At 45.6% G+C, this 12607-nt stretch overlaps 1 protein-coding gene across 4 annotated transcripts in view; it reads left to right on the top strand.

Moving 5' to 3' along the window:
* The first annotated feature begins 573 nt into the window (after positions 1-573).
* C9orf72 (C9orf72-SMCR8 complex subunit) overlaps positions 574-12607 on the top strand; it is a 34207-nt gene continuing 22173 nt past the window's right edge. Inside the window, exon 1 of one of the 4 annotated variants that reach the window (XM_048503571.1) lies at positions 574-726. The gene's annotated coding sequence lies outside the window, so the exon portion shown is untranslated. Of the gene's footprint in view, positions 729-7214; positions 7226-8620; positions 8692-12607 lie in introns of those variants that run through there. The other 3 variants (XM_048503567.1, XM_048503569.1, XM_048503568.1) reach the window with 3 other exon arrangements.

Below are 12607 nucleotides of genomic sequence, written 5' to 3'. Positions count from 1 at the left end.
ACACGCCTGCGTATTACGCGCACGTTTGCCTAGTAAACATCCAAAAGGCGGAGCGAAAGAGAAATGGTCTCCTCAGTTTTCTCCCATGACTTCCGTGTCCCATTACCCACCTCGGACTCCTCCATGTAAGGGGAAGGAGGACAGAAATAAACGCGAACACTTGTTAAAAAACATGCAGAAAGGAAGGCTCCCGTTTACTATAGTGCATGTCAGTAATCAGACCGTTATAACACAGTGATAATACGCAAAAATTCAGTATCCCTATTTTGTTTTCTTCAAGAAGTCACCAAGTCGAGCAAAAAAAAAAAAGGGTTTCGGAAATGGGAGACTTATCTATATGTATATGAGGTGGCTCCCCCCGGCCCAGCATTGTCTTTTATGTTTAACTCGTATCGGAATGACAGCCATGAACGAGAACTGGCAGCTTTCCCCTCTCTGGCCCTCACCAAGGCACAGCCGTCAGGTTTTCACCTTTCCGAAGCGCGCACGCGTACATCTCCCGAAGAGCAACTACTCGGAGAACGCGCAGGCGCAATGGGTGGAGCCTCTGCCGAATGTTGAGAGCCAGGAGGGGGTACCAGAGCGTTAACCGGTGTTCTCGGTGTGGTCGGAGCGAGAGCGGCTGCGCGTGCGCACAAGGGAGAAGGGTGGGAGGCACCGCTGGGAGGAGGGCGCCTTCCCGAAGGCGCTCGTGTTTTCCTTCGCGCTGTTGGTTAACCCGTGCGGGTGAGTGACTTCGACTGCCCCACCTGCCGTGGGGTCCTTGCTTTTGGGGGCGCCTCTGGGCTGAATGACCTGTCAAGGAGAGGGGGGGGGGGATTCCCTTTAGCTTCCCTTTGGAAACCAGTTCTGGTCAGAGATGCTGGATGACAGGTTAGGTTCTGATTTCAGAGGCCTCGCTGAGTTCCCAGTCTTTATGAAAACAGCTCTGTGATAGGGTCTGATATGTAGCCCGTTTTATCTCTGTGTTTAAGGCTCGGGGCATACTGTAGTAGTTTATGTAGCCATTTTCTCCCTTCCTTTTTTTCCTTGGAAACAAATTCTGCTGTTCTTGCAATGTGGACTCTCCCAAGTTTGCCCATCAGATTTCCTTTTCAATGTGCAAAGGAGATAATTGCTTTGTGTGTAGCTTACGTCTTTGAAAAATGACTTGAATTGGGGATCAAGCCGCAAACGCAAGTTGGTATCCTAAATTCATGCACTAACTTTTCTCCTTGAGGACTGGGTTCAAGAGAGAGAGGGCACTGGGCACTATATTTTTCCTCTTCTGCCACCTTGCCCCCATTTGGAATGAACGTTAGTGTTGGTTTGGTGTTTGAACTTGAAACGTTCATTTGTGCCTGAATGTGCAAATTTCATATTTCACAGCGCAAATGTTTCACTTTGCTTAGGCAGTAGTGTTTGCTTGTTTGTATTCTGAGCTTTGGCTCTTGTTTTAAAAGCTGCTGGCAGTATTTTAAAAACACGATGTCATTAAAAATGTTACAGATAGTGGGGGGAGGGAGAACCCTATTTAAAAATGTACCCATGAAGAAGGAGGGAGGAGAAGACATTAAAAAGGAATAGATTGAAGAAAATTAAAACCTGAACACAACAATTTTAAAAAATGAAAAATTACTCTCCTCCCAGTAGAGAAGAATAAGGGCCTGCTTGGTGTGGGGTTGATGCTAGACAATTAAGGACTGCTTCTCATATTAGGAGATCTATAGAAAATGTTATTGGCACTGGTTACATATGAGTACTTTGTATGTGCATGAAGAACATATAAAAGCACTTCAGGAATTATTCTTCTAACCCCAGCATCTTTATTTGCCAGTTGTGACTCACAGGTGTAAGGAATTGCCCTGGCTTGAAAATAATAATGGATTTGAAACTGGGATAAGTAATTTCAAATCATAGATCTGCTCCCTTAGGAAAACATTTTTAACCTTTGCCCTTCACCTGTCAAGTAGATATAATATTGAACTGTCTTTTGTGTAGCAATGTAATACCGAATAAGGAAAAGATTTGGAAGCATTTTGCATTGTGATTTCAAAAAGTGTAAATATAACTACTGTTCCTGCCTTTAGCTGACTTGGACCCATGCTAGCAGTGTTGTTCTAGTGACCAGGGCTGACTGGGATTGCGAGCAGAATGAAGGTACTTACAGTCCTATTACTGAAAAATCACTTGACAAGAATGAACATGGGCCATGTAAAGTTACGGAGCTAAGGAAATGATGCCTCTCAACCAGTGGTGGGATTCAAATAAGTTATCGACCAGTTATTCTTGTGGAAGCTTGTGGTCAGGATTTTGTCTGTGGTTGAGATCTTCAGAGGTGTATCACAGAGAAAAGTCTGTTTCACACTGTGATACAGCGTGTGAAACAGACACAGTGTGAAACAGACTTTTCTCTGTAATACACCTCTGAAGAGGCCAGCCACAGATGCAGGCGAAACGTTAGGAACAAAATCTACCAGACCACGGCCACACAGCCCGGAAAACCCACCAGAACCAGTTGAATCCGGCCGTGAAAGCCTTCCACAGTACATAGCAACTGGTTGTTTACAATCACCATTTTAACAACCGGTTCTGCCTTGTATTTAAACATGAGTTTTAAAAGGTCCCTAAATGTTAGGCAACCAGGGAGAAAACACACACGCATATCTAAGAAAGTCAAAAGAATATCTGTGTAAGTGGATTTGAAATAATATTATGCTGGTAAAGTCTATTAAAAAAATGATGATGTTTGTTTTTTTTCTCCCTCTGGGATAATTGGGGGGAGGGGGAATGTAGCCGCTGCTCACCAAAATCTGCCATTGCTTTCTCCCTGCTTGAATATTTTTTGGTCTGTCAGTGCTAGCTAGGCTCCTTTGTTCTGTAAAAATGTGTGCAAACCCCATGACAATATCTATACAGTTACGAGCATTACTTTTAGTGCCAGTGATTCCTGTAGTCGACCCACGCGGTCAGCGTAAGAACGAGACGAGACGCGGAGTGTGTCTGAAGGAATGTGAGTTGGATCAGGGAAACCCATATAACATCGAACCTCAGGCTGGTGGAACCTAGACCCTACATGTTAAAAAAATTATAAGTAGTCTGACCTTTTAGCCAGTGTGGAAATAGCTGTTAAGAGCGTAGACTCTAAACTGGAGAACTAAGTTTGATTCCCCGCCTTCCGGTGGAAATAGATATGTCTAGAGGGCCAGTTTCTCTTGTAGAGTGCATTCTCTGATAAATAAATACCTGTAAGACACAATAAAAGAGTTGTTCAGAAGGATACAAATAAGAATGACTCATGATGCCTAATTTCACACTGCCTAAGGAGGCCCACAACATCACATTTAGAGGGTATACAATTTTATAGATCCTAGCTAGCAACTATCACCTCTGAAAAAAATCTGCTGGGAAGAGGTGTCATAATTCATGAAGAAATAGTCAAGCCTCCAAAGTGAGCAAATTTATATGCCATGTACTGTTTCTCACTAAGGGACTCAAGCAACTAAATGCATCTAATTAAAGTCTGTACGAACATGGTGGCCTGCTACTCATAAATCATGGCTCTGATGCTTCTGTTAAAAAAAAGGACCCTTGCTGAATGTTTATCATATTTCTTGATGTGAATACATTAGGATGCCAAGAGAACCGTGAACTATTTATGAGTCACAATGATGGGATTTCTTGGCTTCAGAGTAATTTTATTACATCTGCTAAAGCTATCTTTAGGATAATGATTTTATGCAAAGTTCATCACAAGAACTCCACTGCTCCTCTATCAGGTATATGTTGTACTAGGTGCCCTGTAACATGCCCAGTTGTCTAGCTTAATATGGATAATTTTGGTCTCACACAGGCATCAAGTGGCTCTGCAACAAGAACAGTGCATCTAATATGGCTCGAGCCACACGGTCCTTACAACTAACCTCGATGCCATGTTCCAAACCTAAAACGCTTGGACAATGTCTGCTAAATTCCAAGTGTGAGACAAGTCAGCAGCAGTTCATTGAGGGGAAGCAGTCTGAAATTCTACTTGGCATTTTATTTTATAGGATAAAATTCATTGTGTTTATTTGTGGAGATGACTGATGACTATGGCTGAAACAGGAAGAGGAAGAAGTAAGGAAGATCCTGCTAGCTGACTAGTAGCAGCTGAAGAACATCTAGCTGAGTTTGTTTCTCCTCTGCTCCAAGCATTTTATCGTGGGCTTAGAAAGAAGACTCAAATACATAGTAACAGAAAAAGAAAAGGATACACTTTCTGAATGGGACTCTGCTCTGGGAGCTACTTGGACTCCAGCAACAAGCTTGAAAGGGCTTGGATCCTGAGCCTTGCTTCTGTTTGATAACCTCTTTCTCCATTGCAGAGGCTATCCTCTGCAACACAGGTGTTTTCCAGGTTCTTAAAAGCTGCATAAACTGCATAAAAGTCTGATGAAGAATTCTGGAGAAGACAAAAGTTTGCACACTGGTATGCCTTTATTTTGTCCTACTAAAAACTTTTCCTCAATTTTTGTTTTGGGAATAGTTATACAGTAGAATTTTCACTTAGTTAATAAATTTAAACAAATCCCAGTCTCTATTTTGGTTTCACCTCAGTTATGTTTCCTCAACTGAGTTTCACTTCTCCTGAACAAAAGAGGACCTAGAGCAGACTGAGGTTCTTTGGGCTTTTACTGATAGGTTGGCAAAAAGTTTCAGGTTCCTTTTTTAAATAAATCAGAAGATAAAGCTGTTTTTAATTATATGGCAATATACATCTGATAATGTTTTCAGATCTAATAACAAGAAACAGGTGTGCTATGTGGATAGTGTGTTGGGAGTTTGACCTAGAAGCCCTGCTTTCTGACCCCTGAGAAGTAAGGTGGGTGGGTTTTTTCGGTGCTTGTACCTCGCCTTTGAAACGCCCTCCCTGTGAGGCTCACCCAGTTGCCAGCCTTCCTTTCCTTTAAGCACCAGGCTAAAATACTGTTTTTTACCCAGGGTTTTAACTAAAAAAGATTTTTTTTTTACCTCTTTTAGCAGCCTTTTGCCAGTCCTTTTCCGGCCTAATTGTTTTATCTATATAATGTAGGTCACTTGATATATGTTGCACTGTTTTCATCTCCTCGTTTGTTTTTATGTCTTTGCTTTTAATGGCCATGCTTTAATTGCTTTGATTTATTGCTTTCATTATAAGCTATGTGCATGCAGGTCTCTTTGGGAAGTGCCTTGTAATTTTTTTCCAGACAAACAGACCGCCTCAGGCTGGCCACAGAACTTGTAGGTGACCTTTACGGCCTGTCATAATATTTCAGCCTCACTCTAGCATCATGGAGGTTGACCATGAAGTTTTTTGGTGGGAAGGATAGGTTAGAAATAAATCGCCGCTGAAGGCATGGCTACATGGCTGATCAAAAAAATGTCAGCGTGAGCTATTTCTCATAAGCAAGTACTTTCCCATTCATTTTTGTCCCTCATTCATGTACAACTTCCTCTGTTTCCCAAGTTCAGGGATGGAAACTGCATAATAACTAAGCGAAAGTGGTTATTCAGGAGTTGCTTTGTCTCTGAACTGTGGATACTGCTCTGTTTCAGCTTAAGCTTCCTTTTTCTTTGTAATTAACGAAGGCTTTCTACAGCTCGTGGATTCAACTGGTTGTGGTGGGTTTTCCAGGGCTGTGTGGCTGTAGTTCTGGTAGGATCTTGTTCTAACATTCCCCACCCTGCATCTGTGGCTGGCATCTTCAGAGGTGCATCGCAGAGAGAAGTCTGTCTATCTAGACACTGTGTTTAGTGAGAAGTGAATGTTTAGTGGGATGTATATTGTCCATGTCCCAGGGTGGGGAGTTTCAATCAGGTGGGAGCCAATTTGGGTGGAACTGTGTTATGCAAATGTGTGATTGAGTGCATTGTATTGCAGGTGGGGTTGATCAGTCCATTTATATTTAGGTTTGCATCAGATCCCTGCAGCAGCAGTAGTATTGGTGAATGCAAATTCTGTGTCTGGGTGGAGTCCATTGTCCATTAACTTATCAGGCCCTTGGCCTTTTATTCTGGTGTTTTAAGTACTGGCAGCCAAGCTTTGTTAATTATCAGAGTCTCTTCTTTCTTGTTGAAGTTGTCTTTAGGTTTCTTGTTGAAGTTGTATTTAGGTTTCACTTTAGGTGGACAGAATCACAAAAAAGCTTAGCTCCATTTTATCCCTGCCAATGGCTAACTCAAGCTTAAGATACTGCTAAATATTATAATTTTTAAACAAGATTTTGTCGCTCTAGTAATTTGTAAACAGTAACGTTATCTGTTTATTTGAAACATTTCTAGGCTGCCTTTCCACTCAGATAGGAGCTCGAATATAAACATCAAAACATTTCTTCACTCATTTAAAAAAAGCAAAATAAATAATATTTCCATCATTCAATAACAACATATAAAACAGACATAATACTTTCAAAAAACTCCAGGGATTTTCTTATATGTTAAAAATTCTAAATCAAGTCTTCCAGACCGCCAACCAGCGGAAAGAACACGCCTGCGTATTACGCGCACGTTTGCCTAGTAAACATCCAAAAGGCGGAGCGAAAGAGAAATGGTCTCCTCAGTTTTCTCCCATGACTTCCGTGTCCCATTACCCACCTCGGACTCCTCCATGTAAGGGGAAGGAGGACAGAAATAAACGCGAACACTTGTTAAAAAACATGCAGAAAGGAAGGCTCCCGTTTACTATAGTGCATGTCAGTAATCAGACCGTTATAACACAGTGATAATACGCAAAAATTCAGTATCCCTATTTTTGGATCCCTATTTTGTTTTCTTCAAGAAGTCACCAAGTCGAGCAAAAAAAAAAAAGGGTTTCGGAAATGGGAGACTTATCTATATGTATATGAGGTGGCTCCCCCCGGCCCAGCATTGTCTTTTATGTTTAACTCGTATCGGAATGACAGCCATGAACGAGAACTGGCAGCTTTCCCCTCTCTGGCCCTCACCAAGGCACAGCCGTCAGGTTTTCACCTTTCCGAAGCGCGCACGCGTACATCTCCCGAAGAGCAACTACTCGGAGAACGCGCAGGCGCAATGGGTGGAGCCTCTGCCGAATGTTGAGAGCCAGGAGGGGTACTCAGAGCGTTAACGGGTGCCTCGGTGTGGTCGGGAGGGAGAGCGGCTGCGCGTGCGCACAAGGGGAGAAGGCGCGGAGGGCACCGCTGGGAGGAGGGCGCTCGCCCGAAGGCGCCTGCTTTCCTCTCGCGCTGTTGGTTTTCAACTGGTGCGGGTGAGTGATTCTGACTGGCCCCACCTGCCGTGGGGTCCTTTTTGCTTTTGGGGGGCGCCCCTCTGGGTCTGGAAATGACCTGTCAAGGAGAGGGGATTCTATTTCCCTTTGGAAACCAGTTCTGGCCAGAGATGCTGGGATTTATGACAGGTTAGGTTCCTGATTTCAGATGCCCCGCTGAGTTCCCCAGTCTTCATGAAAACAGCTCTGTGATAGGGTCTGATATGGTAGCCTGTTTTATCTCTGTGTGTTTAAGGCTCGGGGCATAATTGTAGTAGTTTGCATGTAAGCCATTTTCTCTCCCTTCCTTTTTTTTTTCCTTGGAAACAAATTCTGCTGTTCTTGCAATGTGGACTCTCCCAAGTTTGCCCATCAGATTTCCTTTTCAATGTGCAAAGGAGATAATTGCTTTGTGTGTAGCTTACGTCTTTGAAAAATGACTTGAATTGGGGATCAAGCCGCAAACGCAAGTTGGTATCCTAAATTCATGCACTAACTTTTCTCCTTGAGGACTGGGTTCAAGAGAGAGAGAGGGCACTGGGCACTCATATTTTCCTCTTCTGCCAATCTTTGTTCCCATTTGGAATGAACGTTAGTGTACATTTCAGTTTGAACTTGAAACGTTCATTTGTGCCTGAATGTGCAAATTCTCTATATTTCACATACAAATGTTTCCACTTTGCTTAGGCAGTAGTGTTTGCTTTGTTTGTATTCCTAGAGCTTTGGCTCTTTGTCTTTAAAAAAGCTGCTGGCAGTATTTTAAAAAAACACGATGTCACAAAAAATGTTACAGATAGTGGGGAGGAGAACCCTAGCTTTGGAAAAAAATGTACCTCTATGAAGAAGGAGGTGTGAGGAGTAAAGACATTAAAAAAGGAATAGATTGAAGAAAAGTTAAAACTCCTGAACACAACACCTGAAAAATGAAAAATTACTCTCCTCCCAGTAGAGAAGAATAAGGGCCTGCTTGGTGTGGGGTTGATGCTAGACAATTAAGGACTGCTTCTCATATTAGGAGATCTATAGAAAATGTTATTGGCACTGGTTACATAGGAGTACTTTGTATGTGCATGAAGAACATATAAAAGCACTTCAGGAATTATTCTTCTAACCCCAGCATCTTTATTTGCCAGTTGTGACTCACAGGTGTAAGGAATTGCCCTGGCTTGAAAATAATAATGGATTTGAAACTGGGATAAGTAATTTCAAATCATAGATCTGCTCCCTTAGGAAAACATTTTTAACCTTTGCCCTTCACCTGTCAAGTAGATATAATATTGAACTGTCTTTTGTGTAGCAATGTAATACCGAATAAGGAAAAAAAAGATTTGGAAGCTACTCTTTGCACTGCGTGGATTTCAAAAAGTGTAAATATAACTACTGTTCCTGCCTTTAGCTGACTTGGACCCATGCTAGCAGTGTTGTTCTAGTGACCAGGGCTGACTGGGATTGCGAGCAGAATGAAGGTACTTACAGTCCTATTACTGAAAAATCACTTGACAAGAATGAACATGGGCCATGTAAAGTTACGGAGCTAAGGAAATGATGCCTCTCAACCAGTGGTGGATCTAAATAAGTTAATATTAATTGCTTATTCTGGTATTTCATTAGCCAGAGTCTGGTGGATTTACCTTTATCGTTGGCTTTCAGAGGTCTGTGGTTGAGATTCAGAGGTGTATCATGAGAAAAGTCTGTTCTACACTGTGATACAAGCGTGAAATAGATAATATGTGAAAGCCAGACTTTCCTGTAATACACTTGAAGAGGCCAGCCACAGATGCAGGCTAAAACGCTAGGGAACAAATCTACTAAAGACTAATGCGCCATTAATGTTCCGAAAACCCACCAGAACCAGCTGAATCCGCCGGAAAGCCTTACAGCATTAATATAGCAACTGGCTACTTATAATCACCTATTTCCGGAATAACCGGTTCTGCCTTGTATTTAAACATGAGTTTCAAAGGTCCCTAAATGTTAGGCAACCAGGAGAAAACATTACACGATATCTGCTAAAGAATATCTGCAAGTGGATTTGAAATAATATTATGTTGGTAAAGTCTATTAAAAAAATGATGATGTTTGTTTTTTTTCTCCCTCTGGGATAATTGGGGGGAGGGGGAATGTAGCCGCTGCTCACCAAAATCTGCCATTGCTTTCTCCCTGCTTGAATATTTTTTTTGGTTCATCAGCGCCAGCTTTGTGCCCTTTGTTCCGTAAAATGTGCAAAACCGCATGACAATATCTATACAGTTCACGGCGGCCATTTCGAAAAAAAGCCAGTGATTCCTGTAGGGTCGACCCACGCGGCCGTAAGAACGAGGATTTAGACGCCGGAGATAACACATCTGGTGGATGATCGCCAGCAGCGGAGACCGAGGTCCGCGGTTCCAGCTTAGGCCCCGCCCGCCGTTCCTGCACCTTTATTGTTACCTATCGGTGGAGGGAGGACTGGGGAGTCCGGGAGAGCTGGAGGTCGGGAGGATCACTGCGTGATGCGGATCTCATCTGGCTACGCATGGAGAGGAGCGCATTGCCTGGATTTTAATCCTCACCTGGGGCAAGACCATTGTCCTGCCTCGTGATTGAGCTGTGATGTCTACTTACCTGCGGACTCCATGGGGATGAGGAGGGTGCTGGCGCACGCAAGGTCAGCAGGTCCGCTACGCCCCAACGTTTACTTCGCATGCACTGCTGGGCCGGCAGTGCAATTCACTAAGCATCTCCTCCTTTTACATTTTGAAAACGGGGCCAAACGCTTAAGGGCTGACGAAGGGACGCTTTGTCTCCTCCGGCCGCTTGGCCGGGTTGGATCAAGCCGCTTGTGCAACATTAGAACTTTGCTGCGGGTATGGGAAATGCCAGGGTCCCTTTAAGCACACGCTACAGGCAATATTAGATAATTTGATTGAACGCAAACAAGATCCGGCAACAAGCGCACACAATTAAACCAATGCAGAGCTGTACAATAGCACTCAACCATCCTCCCGCAGCCAGCTCCAGAATAATTCACCAATGGGGCAAACATCATACTTCAGATTAGATACAACTTCTTGTAGCCTACGCACTTCATGTGGATCAACTGGGAATTATCAGAAAGATTAAACAACACATGGCTATGTGATTCTCACAACCTTTGGTGGGATGTACCAACAACAAATAATCAATAGCCGCACGATTGTCTAGCGTCGCTTGATTAAGTTCCTAAGCTGCTCGAGGCCAGGCATCTAGAGCGTGGAGGTAGAGTTGATGACTGCATGGGCACAGCAGGCCAGCCGCCAATAGTCTTAGCATTCTCAGGAAGCAGTCCGACTCACCAGGAAGGCGAGGGAGACTAACCTCGCTCGAGAGGGCTACTCGCTCCGGCTAGGAGTGGGTCAGCGCAGAGCGGAGCCGGGCGGGCGGCAAGGCCCCGGCTCCCGGGTGAGCCTGCAGGACAATGGTGGTGAGGCGAACAGCAGCAAAGAGCTCCGCAGGGAGTCGGGCGGAATGTAGTTAACGCCCTCTCCCCGGCGAGGTCCAGAACTAGCCCCTGGGGAGCAGGATGCTCCCGCAACACGGGAATGTCCTCCATGTGTGTGCAGCTCCAACTGGCCGCAGGCCATTTAATCGGCCCGGCCGGTTCCTCGCCTGCTGCGCGTGATGGGCGCAGGTGTTGGACTCCTGCGGGTTAGCCACCGCCTTGGGTGACAAGGGAAAGGAGCGCCAGCCTAAGGGTTTGACGACGGGTCCTTGGGGCCGGGCCTTCTATGCAGGGAATATCTGATGGATTTGTGGCATTCATGAAGGGCTCAGCCCCAGACTCCGCCAGAAGTCTCCGGTGCTTTGCAGATCGGGAGCAGGCAGGAGCTTAGCAGGCTCCGGAATTCCCAGGTACTCAGCTCCAGGCAGAAAGATGAGACGCTGGCAGCGCAAGCAAACTGCTCCCAGATGCTGGTCTGGTGAAGCCTAGGTGGGCCGCATCGCCATCGGCAGCTGGGCAGAGCAGTGCGTGCTGGATGGTGCCTGAGCTGGGTGGTGACGATCGCAAGAGGGCTGCACAGAGGTTCTCGGTGTCTCGGGTGGTCTTGCTGCATGAGCAGCTGCTAGGGCCTGGCTGGTGGTCAGCCTTTGACGCCTCCCAGGTCATCTGGCTCCTTGGGCTTGGCGACGCAAGGCTCCTGCTGGATCAAGCATGGATCTCTAGGAGATGCCCATCTCCGGGATAGGGGTTGGAGCCTCCTGCCCCATTCCAGTAGGCTGGGTTGGCCTTGCTTAATCGAGTCCACGGAACCTGTAGGAAGAGGGACTGAAACACACACCTCTAGGTTACGTAATTGGTCCTGGCTTTGCGGCCTGGGGCTCTAGAGCCGATGAAGGAGATTGGGACGAAAGTTAGTGCTTAGATTTAATATGGGAAGGAAGAAGGCTTGTTTTATAGCCTGGGTGAAGGTTGCTTTAATGCAACTCCCTCCCAAATGCCACACCTCTCTTTGAAGTTGCTCTGGCAGGGAGGGGCAGGAGGCAGGTGACTTAGCGGGAATCTGGCTTCAGAGCTGGCCATCAGGGTGCGCCATGGTAGGGTCCGAGCCTCGACGGGAGGGAACAGGCTAGTCCTGGGGGGATTGTGGGTATGCATAGCGACCAGCAACATGGGCTTTGGGAAGCACCTTTTGGGGGATGGGTGCATCCGAATGAAGCAATCAGGCAATTAGAGGCAAATCTCGCATTACCAAAGGAGGAAAAGGAAGGGGGGTTTCTTTCGCAAGGAGCTGCACTTACCGCGACCTTCGGCGGCTAATGGTAGTTGATGGTGCTAAAATTTTGTGGATTGAATTATCTGGAACTGGCAGCCGCTCACGACCGCCCTTAAGGGCGGTTTCGGCCGGAGCCTGGCCTTTGCACATGGTAATTGATAAAGTTGCCAGGCGCTTCGGCAGCCATAACCCAAACGGGTTTGGGTATTAGGCGATAAATTTGGCGGCAGCCCCTTTTAAACTGGGCCCGTCCTGACAGTGCTACGGTATCAGGATGGGCCTAGATTTTCAATCCAGGAGGCCAGTCAGCTAATTGGCCCTCCCACTTTACTGGTCGAAGAACAGGCCGAAAAGAGGAGGAGAGGAAACACAGTTTCTGTGGAAATTAGGAGGCAATTTCGAGGCAATTTCATTGGAATCAATGATCCGCGGATTTTGCCTTTACCTATCCCAGACCAGAGTCGCTTTAACCTGGACTCATGAGGTCTCTTCCCAGAGATTGACATGGATGTCTAGAACGATGTATGGACTGTGAGCTTTCGCCGCCAAGTCCTGTTGACTGCGGAGCTGGCGGATGCTCCGTCTTCGCGGTTTGTCTCCCCTACTCCCCAGATGTGCGCGTAGCCTCGCCGCCACTGGTCGCTTTTAC

Source organism: Sphaerodactylus townsendi, linkage group LG07, assembly GCF_021028975.2.
Source record: "Sphaerodactylus townsendi isolate TG3544 linkage group LG07, MPM_Stown_v2.3, whole genome shotgun sequence".
In the NCBI taxonomy this organism is placed as follows: Eukaryota; Metazoa; Chordata; class Lepidosauria; order Squamata; family Sphaerodactylidae; genus Sphaerodactylus; species Sphaerodactylus townsendi.
Note: the sequence above shows the minus strand (reverse complement) of the source record. Positions and strands in the feature narration are given on the sequence as shown.